The 14499-nt window shown below is 59.2% G+C and overlaps 1 protein-coding gene across 2 annotated transcripts in view; it reads left to right on the forward strand.

The window, feature by feature from the left end:
- The first annotated feature begins 467 nt into the window (after positions 1-467).
- The window catches only part of KCNJ10 (potassium inwardly rectifying channel subfamily J member 10), a 30401-nt gene continuing 16369 nt past the window's right edge, over positions 468-14499 (forward strand). Inside the window, exon 1 of one of the 2 annotated variants that reach the window (XM_077760130.1) lies at positions 468-609. The gene's annotated coding sequence lies outside the window, so the exon portion shown is untranslated. Of the gene's footprint in view, positions 610-9130; positions 9153-14499 lie in introns of those variants that run through there. The other variant, XM_077760131.1, reaches the window with a different exon arrangement.

Consider the following 14499-nt stretch of genomic DNA (forward strand, 5'->3'; position numbering starts at 1 on the left):
AGTCTGCGGCCTCCAGCGCCTCGCACCTGCGCAGCGCGCCCCGCCCCATCGCCGCTCCGGGACCCAGCCCGCTCCTGGCGCGGAGGCTGGTCCGCGCACTTGGCGCCCGGGACCTCAAGCAGCACTTAGGGCACGGTGACCGGCAGGGACACAGTGCGGAGGGACAGAGCGCCGGAGCCCAGCCCCGGCCGCCCCTTAGCGCTGCGCGCAGGGNCGCCCGCTCCCCGCCGCTGCCACCGCCGCCGCCGCCTCTCCCCTGTCACTGTGCCAACGCAGCCCCTATCGCTTCGCCCATCGTCTCGCGTCCCTTCTTCCTCCCGGAGTCTGTCTGGGTCCCGCTCCTCGGGCGCTGCGCTCTGCGCGGCTCCTCCATCTGTCTGGGTCTCCGCTTCCTTGCCCCCTGCGCCCCGCCCCCGCCGCGGCCCCTCCAGGNCGGCCGGCCCGACCCCGGCCCCGGCCCCCGGACCAGCCCTTATCTGATCCCAGCTCCGGGTTTAAGAGTCCCGGCTCTGCCCGTCGCCCGGCTCGGTTCCTCATTCCTGCCCGCCCCGTCCGTCCGTCTGTCCGTCCCGCTGCCCGTCCGAGGGGCCACTCCACCCCGGACCCAAGGTAAGACCTCTGACGGAGGACAGCTGCCGCCCCCGCCGGCCCTGTCCACCTCACTCCCAAAGATATGCGGAACGCTGGCCCTTCGGTCCCCACCCTGTGTGGCCTCAGCGGTACTGTCCTGTTCCCCAGCTTCCCGCCTTGGGCGACCCCAAACTGACCCTCCTGGGAAAGGCTCCCCAGGGAAGAAACTTTACCCGAGCTAGTCACCCCCAGCCCAGTAGGCTAAAGAAGGGGCCTTCCTGATGCCCCTTCCCACCAGGCGGGCCGGGCAGGGGCATCACAGCCCTCTCAAGGGACACAGTGACCGCCGCGTACAGGTAACCATGCATGCCCCACTCCGACTCCAGACAGCGCCCCCTCTTCCCAAGACCATCAGGTTCCCCCACTCCCGCGCCAGCCCGCTCCCCCTCCCCACACAGTGACACCCACAGAGTGACACCCATTGGTCACGAGTTCACACATGGGAACAGAGACACAAGCGCTTGGATTAGGAAGCGGTGGGAGCCTGGTGTGTCTGGGGCCCCTGCCCACCCGGCCTCTTCCCTCCACTCCCACTTGCCCCGCGTGTCAAGCCCTCCCTCCCCGTCTCTTGCCCCTTCCCCAGGTAGGTCACACTCGGATCCCTGGGAAGAAAGCAGGCCCCTCCTGCTGCAGTTAGAAGGGCAGACCGGGTTCTGGCACACTCAGGCTCCAGACGGCGATGCCCCTTCCCCATCCCAGCCTTGTCCCCACCAGGAAGTAACCAAGGGCAGTGGCGTGGGGAAAGAGATGACGGTCCGAGCTTCCTGATTTGGGGCGGGACAGCTGAGCCCCTGGGATGGGTAGAAGGACCAGATGTGGGACGAAGTGGGGGGAGGGCCTCTGGTTGCTTGAGATTTCACTCGCGCTTCACGAAGCACCTCGGAGTGCGGCGGGGGTGGAGGTGGAGGGCACAGAGGAGGCCAAGGCTCGGAGTGTGAATTTGTTGCTCATCAGTACAAATCCTGGCTAGAGGTTTTGGGCCAGTCTGCCTCGGCCGTGGTGTCTGATGTTTTCCCCCACCGGGGCTGCTTTGGGAAGTTCCAGGGGGGAGGAAGGAGACGATGGGGGGATTTGGGGCCCCAGGGTGAGGAGGGTCTCCCGTGTAGGGGTGCTCAGCGGGGCCTGGGGGGTACCAAGGTCGTCCTGAGGACGGGCCAGCAGCCACCACGGAGTTCTGTTTGGCTCCATCTCCAGACCCTCTCCCTAATCTCTACGAGTTTCTGAACACGTTCCTGGCACAATGCTGGGTACCATCCTGTGCTGAGGGTAGTGCGTTTGAATTCCTCAGGGTGCGGCCTGGTTACGGGGGACCCAGTGTAGAAGGAGGCAGGTGTTCTGGCTCCCAGCTAGTTCTTCAGGGAGCAGGAAATGAGGGAGGGGGAGGGACAGCGTCACGCCAGGGAGAGGGGCCAGGGCTGTTCTGTGGAGGCGATGGGCATGGCCCAGGCAGTGCCAACTCCCTTTTCCCCGCCCCTCTGTCCTTTGGTGGTGGTGGCGAGGGAGGGAGAGAGGGGGTGTTGGGGGGTGATCTGGGCCAGTCCAGCCTCCCAAAGCCCTTGCCAGCCTGGGTCCTGAAAGGAGCTGCTGTTTTCCGAGCCGTCCCCCACCCCCCACCCCCCAGCCGGAGCCCGGGCAGCCAACTTGTCTCAGTGGGTATCAAATGGCAATGACTCCACGGGATGGAGGGGTGGGGGGTGGGCAGAGTTGTGGGCCCATTCGTTCTGTGGTTCTAATGCAGAATCCCACTGCAGGCCCCCTACGCTGAGGGGGAAAAAATCTATCTTCCCAACATCGGCCTCATATGCAGCCTTGTGTTTGTATGGGAGGCTTAGCTGTCTGGCCACTGGCACCCCCACCTCTTCCCGTTCCCCTACCTGCGCCTCCACACGTGAGCTCATTTATAGCTCCAGCTCGTTTGGCTTGAAGGGAAGGGCCTATAGAAGACCCAGGGACCCCCCCCTTCCCTTGTCCTCCCTAGGGACACTCAGATCTGGGTGGGCTCAGATGAACCCCTCTGCATCATTTTGGGATCCATGGGATGAGACGTTTAGGGTTCTCAGGGGGTGAGTCATACAGAAAGACCCACTTCCTCCAGGGAGAACAGGCTTGTTGGGCCTCCCGACAAGATACTCAGCCTCTGCACGCGAGGTGGAAGGAAGATGGGCCGAGCCCCCTGGCCTCTCTGGGGAGAGAAAGAGACATTGGGCCCCGGAGCCCCCAACTTTCCTGCCAAGGGTTATGTAGGACGGAAGGGAAAAAAACTTCCACTCTCCCTCCCCTTCCCGGCCTAGATTCTCCTCTTGCCTGACTAGTCAGTGCCACCGTCCAGGCTGAGGCCAAGCTGTCCAGGACAGTGGTGAGGCCCCGGAAGGGGCAGGGAGGCCGTTGGGATGGAACTGCAGAAAGACAGAGGGCGGGCAGGTCTGGGCTCCAAGTGTTTCAGTGCCCGGTCAAGGGTGGCTTCCAGCTGGGCAGCTCACGGAAGCTGGGCTCCGGGAGTTTACCCCATCGCCAGGTTTCCCACCCCCACCCCCCACCGCCCCACAGGCTGAGTTCAGCGCTTCTCTTCCCTCACTCTAGTTTCTCATACATGATGCTGCCATTCTGCGCAGATAAGGTGGCCCCTCTCCGTCCCCTCCCCCGCCAGAACCTTGAAAGGGCAAAGAGAAAGGAATTGTGGGAAAACCTCTCCGTGGGTGTCCGCCAGCCCCGGGTTGGATTTGAGGCGGTGGGGAGAAGGGAGGGGCTGGCTCTGGAATGTGGGAAGAAGTGGGAGCTGGCTTGTGCGGGGCCTGGAGAAGCAGGGCTGAGAGGTGGGCCTGAGCACTTCCGGCCTCTTAGGACATGGCGTCCAAGTCCACGGCCATTGTGTTCTTCTTGCAGGGGGCAGAAGGGCCTGGAAAGGGTTGGGGCTGCAGCTGGAAGGACTTAGGTTCGACTTCAGGAAGCATGTCCCATAAAAAGGAAAGAAATCTGAGATGGAATTTGGGAAAGAATGGGAGACGGCCTTCTGGAATGAGAAAACACACCCCTAGGCCCCCAAGCCCATCGTTAAGGCTTCTGAGGGGAGCTGGGAGGCTCGGTCAGCACAGGGTTGGAAGCCGTTGGGGGGGCCTCTCCCTGGTGGCCTGGCCACTCCGCCACGTGGTCCCAGGGATTCTTCCCGCTCGGGCACCACCTGGGAGGCTGCGGGTGGAGTGGTTAAGAGCAGGGCCTTGGAGTCAGACTCCCTGGGTTCAAATCCTGATTCCACCACTTGGCAACTACCAACTACGCGTGTCTCCTCAGCCTTATGATGGCGCCAGTGATAGATGGGGATGGAGACTCAACGTTTGTGGAGGGCTTGCCGTGGCGCTGAGCACAGTGCGTTTGCTGCTGTGGTGTTCCGGCCCTCTGACCCCACCCTGCTTCTCCCTGCTCCCGGGCCTTACCGCAGCCCTTCCCCTGTTCTGCTGAGGCGAGTCCAGGGCTCTGTCCATCCACCCTTCCAGAGTTCCGGAGGCCGAGAGTCATCACCTACACATGCAGGCGAGCCGCCTGCCTTCATCCCCACAGATGGGCCCCCCGTGGGCCAGGTCTCCCCCATAGCTTCCTTCCCTGTTTCTACCAGGCAGAGGAGTCTTCAGCTGAGGTCCAAGAAGTGTGAACTGCGCCCTTGAGCTTCCCTAAAACGGTCTGTTTGCCCACTCGGGGCAACTTCTCCCCGTCAGCCCGCTGCCCCACATCTCAGCCATGCCCCGCGGGCTTGCCTGACCCTCTGATGCCTGGTTTACGTGCGCGCCCTTTTCTCTGTCCCCCGATCAGCCTGAGTGTCCGCAGCAGCCTCCCTAAAGGCCTCCCTGACTCCAGCCTTTCTCTCTCCTTGGTTCCCTCCCTCTTCTTCACCCTCCCACTGGGACTGTCACCACAAAGCACCTGTTTTGTCTTGTCCCTTTCCTACCCAGACATCCCTGTTGGTTTTCAGATGAAAACTCCCAATCACAGTCTTCAAGGTGCTTTATAAAAGCCTTTCCTCAGGGCGCCTGGGTGGCTCAGTGGGTTAAGCGTCTGACTTCCGCTCAGGTCATGATCTCACGGTTCATGGGTTCGAGCCCTGCGTGGAGCTCTGGGCTGACAGCTCAGAGCCTGGACCTGCTTCAGATTCTGTGTCTCCTTCTCTCTCCCCCTCCCCCACTCGCCCTCTGTCTCTGTCTCTCAAAATAAAAAAAATTAAGACATAAAAAAATAATGGGGTGCTCCCCTCCAGCACCCATCTCTTGGGACTGCTGTCTTCAGACTTTGTCCCCGGGGTGGAGACGCGTCCACCGGCAATCCTTGGACCTCTCTTCTTCTCTCTCTCTGGGCCCTCACAGGGCCATTCCCATCCCAAGGCCGACGCTTCCTGCGTGGTGCAGTCCTCATCTCCCCATTGGCTCAGCCATCTTGTACCCCCTCCTCCTCAGCAGTCTGCATGGTTTGTCCCTTGTGTCTGTGACTGGGTCCGGATGTCCAATGCAATGGACTGGCAGTGTTGCAGGGGACATGCTGTCTCCTTCATTACGTGGGGGCTCCTCTGGGATGGGGCCACGCCCTTGCAGGTTTTGGACCCCCTGAAGCAAAGGCATCTCTTCCCTTCCTGAGACCCCTCAGCTCCTAGGAACACACTGCCCTCTGATGAGCTGGACTCTAGGTAGGAAACCCTTCGGGCAGCCAGTTATGGGGGAGGACACTGACTCTGGAGGCTTCTGAGTGTCTGGGAGTGGGGGTGTGTGGAAGACCCTGTTATTGAACTCTCTGGGGAACTTGAAGACAAGCCCCTCTCCTACCCATGGCCCCACCCTGTGGAGGTGGCTTCACCCTACGATTACAAGCAGCAGACCCTGGAATCCCCAGTTTCCAGCTCTTTAAGCACTGTTGGCCCAAACACTAAAACTCGCGTGGGGCTCCGCGGAGCCTTCCTCCCCTGGCCGGGGAGGTCCGCTCCCACCCGGTGCCGGCCTCGTTGGCAGGTGTCCAGGGTGGAAGAGGCAAAGGTCAGCACCCAGTCTGGGGCAGCCCAGTTGTTCTGAGCATCCCCTTGGGCTCGCAAGCTGGGTGATCTGTGGGGACACCCCAGGTGGGGTGCAGGCCTGACCGCTTCGCCTTACATTCTCCCTGGGACTGTCCCCTGGCTGTTCCCTCGGCCCTAGTCCCAAACAGGAGACCGAAGACATGCCTTCTCCCCACATCTAAACCTCCTGCTGACCCTCCTGTGGACAAGACACGGGCAATGGGCAGGAGGAGAGCGCGAGTGTGTCTGAGTCTAGGGCGGTGTCCACAAGCCCTCTGATCTCAGACCCCTTTACACTCTTAAACGTGATTGAAGAGTCCAAAGGCCTTTTGTTTATGTGGATTATACTTATCGATATGTTAGAAATGAAAACGGAGGAGACTTACAATATTTTTTAATTCATTTAAAAACAACCACAAGCCCATTGCATGTCAACGTGTATATCTTTTTATTTATTTATTTATTTTTAATTTTTTTTAAATTTATTTATTTCTAGGAGAGAGAGACAGCGTGAGCAGGAGAGGGTCAGAGAGAGAGGGAGTCACAGACTGAAACGGGCTCCAGGCTCTGAGCTGGCAGTCAGCACAGAGCCCGACGCGGGGCTCGAACCCACGAACCGCGAGATCATGACCTAAGCGAAAGTCGGACACTCAACCGACTAAGCCACCCAGGCGCCCCAACATGTATATCTTTTTAATGAAAATAGCTATATTTTATTTTTTTAATGTTTATTCATTTTTGAGAGAGAGAGAGAAAGGCAGAATGTGAATGGGGGAAGGGCAGAGAGAGAGGGAGACACAGAATGTGAAGCAGGCTCCAGGTTCTGAGCTGTCTGCACAGAGCCCGATGCAGGGCTCGAACCCATGACCCACGAGATCATGGCTTGAGCCAAAGGCAGATACCCAACCGACTGAGCCACCCAGGCGTCCCAAAATCGTTGTATTTTAAAAACAAAGCCACAAAATGTTTAGCAAGAAGAATAGTGGTATCTCACACTTTCACGAATCTTTTTAACATGTGGCTTAACAGAAGACAGATGATTTCTCATATCTGCTTCTGCATTAAATCTCTTGCCATAGCATGTGTCACGTAGCTTCTGGAAAACTCCACTGAACACTTACGAGAGAATGAGGGCAAAGAAAGCAAATAGCATAACAGCATTGTTAAGAAGACAGTCTTGACCTCATAGAGCCTATGGAAGGGTCTCAGGAACCCCCAGGGTCCCTGGGCCACGCTTTGAGAATCACTAGTCCAGAGGAAATCTCAGAAAACAGTTTCAACCTTCCCCCCAACCCCCCTCCAGCCAAGCTGAGTATCTTGGCTGATCTCAGCTGCCCAGGCCCCCCTGAGTGTTCTCCCTGGGGAGTCAGTATGCGGTTAAACATGTGGGGCTCCGTTCTCACCCTCCCTAACTGTGTGACCTCGGGCAGATCATCAACATCTCTGTGCTTCAGTTTTCTCATCTATGAAATAGGGCTTTAAGAAAGTGCCTATTTTTTAGAGTTGTTGAAAATGACATGACAGAATTCTAGGAAAAGGCTTGGCATAGTGCCACATAATGTGAGCTCTTATGAAATTCCAGAGCCTTGCCTCTGAAGAGTTCCCAGGGCCCGGGAGTCAGGGGGCGGCACAGGTGATCCTTCCCAGGTGGCTGGGGGGCTTCCCAGCCCAGGGACAGAAAGCAACTGCTGCAAGGTCCTGGGAGGGTTCACAGGACTGCTGGCCCTGAATCTAGGAGTTCAGACTCCCAGCCCTCTCCCCGCTTCCTCTACTGGACCCTTTTCAGGGCAGGGAGGGCTTGCAGAAGAACCCAAGTCCTGACTGGGAGAAAGAACGGGCCTTCGCTCTCCTCCAGTCATCCAGGGCTCAAGGCGGTACAGCAGGAAGCCCTGAGGGCAGATAATAGGCAGGACCTCCTGCCCTCAACACAACTGAAAAGAGAAGTGCCCAAGCCCAGAAGCTTTTTCTATCTTGCCTTGTGGGGGGCGGTCCTGCGGAGTGACCTCAGCCCTCTCTCCTGGGGGTTTCTGGCCCAGGGCAGAGGAAGACTTGATTGGGCAACACTGCTTCTCATGTGGCCCCTCTCCCCTGCTCGCTGCCCACAGTCCCTTCCTAGGTCCGGGCCTGCTCTCAGCCCCCACGCCCTGCACTGGCCGCTCCCACATGGGGGGAGGCGGGGGAGTGTGGGGAGGCAGCACCTGGCGCCCAGGCCACGGAGGGTGCCGATGATGTGGGTGGGTGGAAGAGGGTGCTGGGTCCCCCCTGGGGAGGAGGAGGGAAGCCTCTCGCCCACAGCGTGGGGCAGGGTGAGGTGGCCCGTACACCCTGCAGCACAGCTAACCCTGGCCCTCCTGCCCTTCCGCCACATTCCCTGGAGCCGGGCTGCAGGCGCTGCCTTCGCCAGGAGCCCAGGTACCCGAGATGCCTCAACCCTCCCCCGAGCACACACCAGTTTTGCATCGGGTGGCCGTTCGGGTTCAGGTCCGACCCGCAGCCTCGCAGCCTGACAGAGACCCCATGGGCTTAGGTTTGAACCTTGCTGTCCATTGCTATTTCTCGCGCCCACACTACTGCCCGGAATAGATGGTAAAAGACGGCAATAGATGGTAAAACTGAGGCCAAAAGTGGGTGGGCTCAGACTGCCCACCTGCTTCTTTCTGGGGCAGACTGGCCCCCATAGCGTCCTCCTCCCTCCTTACCAGCCCCTGTGGCTTTTCCTCTTGCAAAGGCCTTTGTGGCCAGTGGCTGGTTTGGGGGCCCTAGGCTGGTCTCCCTCTGTTGTCTCCTTAAGGGAGCCCCGATGGGCTAAGATCCCTCCAGTCTCAGCCCTGCCCCCCCCACCTCCATAGGCAGGGCCAGCAGCCCCCCAGCTCCGTCCTCTGGGCTGTGGGACAGGGAGAGGCTGAGGGGCTGGCCCTGCATACTAATGGGCTGCCCATTGTCAAAGCCCCTTTGTGCCAGAGAGCTCCATTGAGGCGGCTCCGGGGCGGGCACAATGGGGGCTCTGTCCCTGAGTTCCCCCAAACAGTCACCTGCTTTCAGAGCCTCCCCCCACCACCGCCCCCACCCGCCCCAGTGTCCAGAGGGCCAAGAAGCGCTGGGGGAGTGGGCCCAGGGCCAGGGGGATGGGCAGGAGGCAACCCCCCCACTCCCGGGGCAGGCTGGGGAGATGGGCACTGGTGGGGAGAGGCCCCCAGCTCACAGGGCGGGGGCGAGGGTGTAGTCTGTGGATGGAGCTGGGATGCAGGCTCTAGGAGACCAGCAAAGGGAAACGGGTGCTCACAGCGCCCACTCCTCTGTTCCACAGGCCCGGGCTGGGCCCAGGGCTGCCCGCCTCTGCCCCTCCTCCACTGGCCTCATATATGCAGAGACACACAGGCATGCGCTCATCTATGCAGCCCCACACACGGACCCCACACGCACGCCGGGGCGGATGTGCCCAGACACAGCAGGCCAAGCCAGAACCCAGGCCCGAGGTCCTCCCGCCACCCACGTGCGTATGCACCTGCACCCCGCCCCACCCCCTCCCCTGCGCACCCCTCTGCCAGCCTCTGGTGGCTCAGCGCCACCCCTCCGTGCCCTCTGTGCCCCCTGCTGCTCCAACACAGGTTATAACAAGTTTGCACTTGTTGTGACCTCAAGAATGTAGCCCTGCGGCGGGTAATGTCCCGCTGCCCCAGACCTGACCGCTTATACGTTAACCACGGGCACGGCCTCCTCTGCTGAAGGGAGTGCAGCGCCCCACCTCACCCCACCTCAGGGGCTTCAGAGGCCAGGACCCCGCCCCACCGCTGAGCCCAGCGCACAGAGGGGAGCTGAGCAGAAGGAGCAAACCCAGCCTGCCCGGCGCAAGTGCAGTGTGACTGTCCCTTGCTGTTGCCCGAGATGCACCCTGTGTCAAAGCCCCGCATGGCCTGAGAGGTAGATGAAGCAGGACTCATTTCCCCGGTTCCCACTAAGGCTCTGAGAGGTGACACCCTGTGTCCAGGGGGCAAGGCTGGGACTAGAGCAGGGGTTTTAGCAGCACGGTCAGGCCCCCACCTTCCCTGGGAGGGGATTGGGGGAGTGCTAGGTGGGGGTGGGGAGAAGAGCAGGCACAGGGAGCTGAAATAAGATTCTGGGTCTAGAAAGGACCTCAGAAAGTCACCTTGACCCTTCCACCGTCCCCAGGCAGGGGGAGCCTCCCTCTGGATGGCTGGAGAGAGAAACCCCAGGGCTTCCTGCGTTAGGCTTTAGGGGTTGAGAGCTGTGTTTACAAGTCCTTCAGGTGCCTGGCTCTGACCTTCCCTGCTAACACCCTCTGTCTGTGCAGGGGACTGTCCGGGATGTCTGTGCCTCCTTCCCCTGCTATTCCAGGCTGGGGCATCCTTGGGAAGTGTGGAACAGGCAGTCTAAAAAGGGGAGAGACAGAGGGCCCACCAGGACCCTGGGACTTGGGGTGGCGGATGGGGTCACAGCACCTGCAACAACTCCCTTAGATGGACGGCTTCGCTGGTGCTGGCTCCCTCGGCTGCGAGGGTCGTTGAACGTTGGTCTCCACAATGTTTCCCTTATGTCAGAATTGACAGGACCCTTTGACTCCTTAACCCCCGTCTCCCTCCCATACCCCCTCCTCTGGCTGCCGGATTCTGCTTAGGCCGCCTTATCCATCAGTCTTCTTCATGCAGGGGCACATCCCCCCCCCACCCCCCCCAGCTCTTACTCCCTGGAGTGGTTCTTCGGCCTCCAGATGTCCCTTCACATCTCCTCTGGTGGAGAAGGAGGGCTGCCCGAAGCACGCCATCAGCTCCCCGGCTGCACTCAGACCGTTAGTCCCGTGAGAGGGAGGATGGAGAGCAGCCACCTCTGAATCTAGTTCTAGACTCATCTAGAATCTACCAGTGCCTTGTTAGTTAGTGTTTTCTTATGCCACCCCTGCCCCATTCTTGTCTTCAAATGGGGAAGGTGGGGAAGGCGTATGTAGAATGATGGGGGCTGGGTAGAGAGACTCCCTCCCGGGTGATGGCAGGATTCCCTTAGATCCTCTGTGTGAGGGTCAGGGAGTGGCTCTGCACATAGAGCCAGGAGCCCCGGGGCTGGAAGGGAATGGAGCCCTGGCTGGGAAGGTGGCTCAATTCTCTGAATATGCATCATAAGAACGGGGTGCCTCGGGTCTCCGTCTCCACCAGGGGTGAAGATAAGATTAAATAGCTTAGGGGTGCCTGGCTGGCTCAGTTGGTTAAGCATTTGACTCTTGATTTCGGCTCAGGGCTTGTGAGTTCGAGTCCTGCATCGGGCTTGGTGCTGATGGTGTGGAGCCTGCTTGGGATTCTCTCTCCCTCTCTCTTTCTGTCCCTCCCCCACTCACACTCACTCTCAAAATAAATATATAAAACTTAAAAAAACTAAATTGCTTAGATAGCAGTAGGTACATTTAGATGGAACAGGAGGCATTTCCTGGGTATAAGGTATTATTAGGCAAAGGGGAAGGACCGAAAGAAGTGGAGAGCTCACTCTCCCTGATGAGGGGGAGGGGTCCACCTTTGGTCTCCCATTGAACAGAGGCTGGTTGGCCTGGGAGGTAGTTCCCATGATACTCGGCGCCCCTGTGCACCATGGGATCCCCATCTCTCTCAAGAAGTCGCTTGACCACGTCTCAGCCCCCAGCAGAGAGCACCCCCAAATCCACCCCCTCCCTACAGGCCCACACTTTGGCTGTTTCGTTTAGCTCCCCTTGTTGGCCTAGTTGTGGGCTGGCGGCTGCAAGGCCGAGGCGATTCTGGAGACCTGAGGGTGGGAGGGGCGGCCCTGGGCGTGGCTGTGGGTGGCCAAGAGCTCAGTGGGTGTTGCTCCCAGGTTGGCATCCGACCCTTCAGGACCCCAGGTCAAAAAAGGGTCTTATAGGAAGAGAGGGTGGGACGAGGAAGAAGTCAGTGTTATTGCTCTGATTCTGATAAAAAATCACACAGGTGGGCGCCTGGGGGGCTCAGTCGTCTGTGTTTGACTTCGGCTCAGGTCATGATCTCGTCGTTCATGAGTTCGAGCCCCGCGTCGGGCTCTGTGCCGACAGCTCAGAGCCTGGAGCTGCTTCAGATTCTGTGTCTCCCTCTCTCTCTGCCCCTCCCCTGCTTGTACTCTTTCCATCTCTCCAAAGTGAATAAACTTAAAAAAAGTTTAAAATAAAATCACATGTGCTACTGGCCAGCTGCGAGGTCATAGGGAAGTTACTTGCCTTTCCTTGGCCTTGCTTCCTCTTCACATGAGATGGGGGAAACTATTTGGATGACCCAAGGGCCTCCTAGCAGGCACATTATGTGACCCTAGGTTGGCAAGATGGAAAGCGTGGACTTGGCTGCAAACAGACCCGGGTTCGGCCTGTGGGCCCTCCTGGGCCAGTCGGCTAACCTTCTGGGTCTGGTTTGCACACCGCTAATATGCAGGCGGTGACGTTCCCCACCTCGCCGCCTGCCCTGGAGAGCAGGGTGACGTGCTGCTGGCGAGGCCTGGCTCTCTGCAAGGGCAGGGGACCCAGGAGGGGGTGTGCGCGTCTGCAGAGGCTTTCCGGAGAAAGTGGCATCTCAGCTGAGGCCTGGGAGAAGCGTAGGGATTGACCGGGCGAAGTGCGAAGGGGCAGAGGGTTTCCCGGACGAGGCCCCAGTGTTTGCTGGGAGCTGTTGGTGAGAGGAGGCACGGGCTGTCCAAGACCTAGGACAGGCTTGGTGTGACTGCACAGGGGACACAGTGAGCCCCGAGAGAGGACAGAGGGCGCTGATGCTGGGGAGGAGGGCAGAGACCAGTTACCCCCAACTCCGTCCCAGCTGTAATTCTGGGGCTTTCGAGGTGGGTCATGGCTTCCCCTTCCCCCTCCCCTCCCCCCCCACCGTCGTCTTTCTCTGGCTTCTCCTCCCATTCTTCCAAAGCTCAGCCCTCGGGCGCTCAGGCACAGGGCACGAACAGCACTGGGCTCATCAGCAGGAGTGGTCGGTCCAGGGAGAAGCTCAAGTCCAGAGTTGTCTGACCCTGGATGGTGCAAGAGAATCTGCCTCCCACAGGAGACTCTGGAGGGTCGGGCATGGAGGCTCTCCTGCTGAGAGCACTGTGTACCCGCTGTTGGCCTCAGTTTCCCCGTCTGGCCCCCCACCAGAGAGCGTCTGGAGAATGTAATGGAGGAGGGCTGCGGGAAGCTATGGAAAAGGTAGCTTTTCACCCAGAGTCAAGGCTGTTGGGAAGAGCGGGTCAGTGCTTCCCACTGTTCCTAAGGGAAGCTTGGAGGAAGGACTTCCCAGGGACGAAGCGAGTCACGCACAAGAACGGGGCCGGAGGGAGGAAAAGGGACTGTGGACCAGCAATCCGATGCTCTCTCGTGGGAGTTAGCCGAGCTCTATTCTAGGCACTGCTGACCCGCAAAGATGACAAAGATGAGCAAATACAGTTCAGAAATCAGGTCAGAAAAATGTCCCCTGTTTGGGAAGGTGGGCTTGGTCCTTCCTGGAAGGAGGGGGCAGACACAATGACCCCGTAGGAGCATCTCTTCTGCCTCCCCGCCCCCCACCCTCTCAGATCCAGGGCCCAGCAACTTCTAAAGCCGCAGACAAGAAAGCGTGTGGACAACACACTTCCAGACCCCTGTCCTAACTCAGGCAGGGAGCCCCACTGCCCCCTGGGACCCTAAGGTCCCATTGGCTTGGCTCCTATCTAGTTTCTCAGACTCTGCTGGCAGATCTGGTGACAGCTCGGTGGCTCGCTGGCCTTCCCACCAAACCCCTTATCTCCTGGGGCTTGGCCATTCTAGGCTTTGAGGTTTGCCAGCCGCCTGGAGCCACCAAGGCTGGGGCCAAGCAGGGGGACACAGGGCCGAAGGGAGTCATGGAGGAACGTGGGCCGCACAACTTCTTGGCAGGTTGAAAGGGTTTTGGAGGGAGCCTTATCTTGGGAATGATCAGGAGATGGGATATAAGCCTCTTCCGATTCTGGGGACATAGTCAATCCTACCCCACAAGTCGCTGTTACCCTAGAAGGAGCACCATCGAGCCCCCTTGGCATACGGAGAGGCAGTGCGGGCGAAGGGCCATGGGGCTTAGAGACAGAGGTTCGGGCTCAGCCGTTAAACAAATGTCAGCAAGATACTTTGCCCCTCTGAGCCCTGCTTTCTCTAATTCGGTGGACACTTCCCTTCATCTACAAAAGAGGATAATAATAATAATAATATCTCAATATTTGCATAAGGGCCTTACAGACTTCACTTACTTCATCTCATGTAATCCTGACCATACAATGGAAGGTTTTATTACCTCCTTAGGTGAGGAAACTGAGCCCCGCAGAGATTAAGAGATTCACTCATTGAAGTTCCCATAGCTAGAAAGTGACACAGCCCAGAGGGCAAATAGTGGGAAAGAAGAACAGATAGGGACCTTGGCTGTGACCCAGACATGCCGGGATAGCAAGTAGGCTTCCCTTGTTAGGCTAACTCCATCCGGCTGAACATGGTTCTCTGTGTCACCATGATGAGAAAGGTATCGAGGCCCCGTGAACAGAGGTAGGAATGATGCAGGCTGTGTGACCCTTGTCCCGGGTCAGACTGGGGGCTTCCGGTCTAAGTCCTTCCTCAGTGCTAAACAGTTGGGGGAAACGCAGAGGCAGGGGGCAGCTTATGAGGTAACTATGGCCAGTCGCCGGCTTCCAGGAGCTCGCGGTTGCTGGAGAGGGAGCAGGAGGTGCTCTGTGGAGGATGTGGCAGAGAGAGAACGGACGCTTGCGGAGGGCCCCCAGGCTGGGGGGCCACAGGAGCCCCTCGTGGGCACAAGCAGGCCGTGGTCAAGCGTGAATGGCCGCTCTACGGCCAGAAGACAGGGTACTTAGGG

The sequence above is a fragment of the Crocuta crocuta genome, unplaced genomic scaffold, assembly GCF_008692635.1.
Source record: "Crocuta crocuta isolate KB4526 unplaced genomic scaffold, BGI_CrCroc_1.0 scaffold133, whole genome shotgun sequence".
NCBI lineage: Eukaryota > Metazoa > Chordata > Mammalia > Carnivora > Hyaenidae > Crocuta > Crocuta crocuta.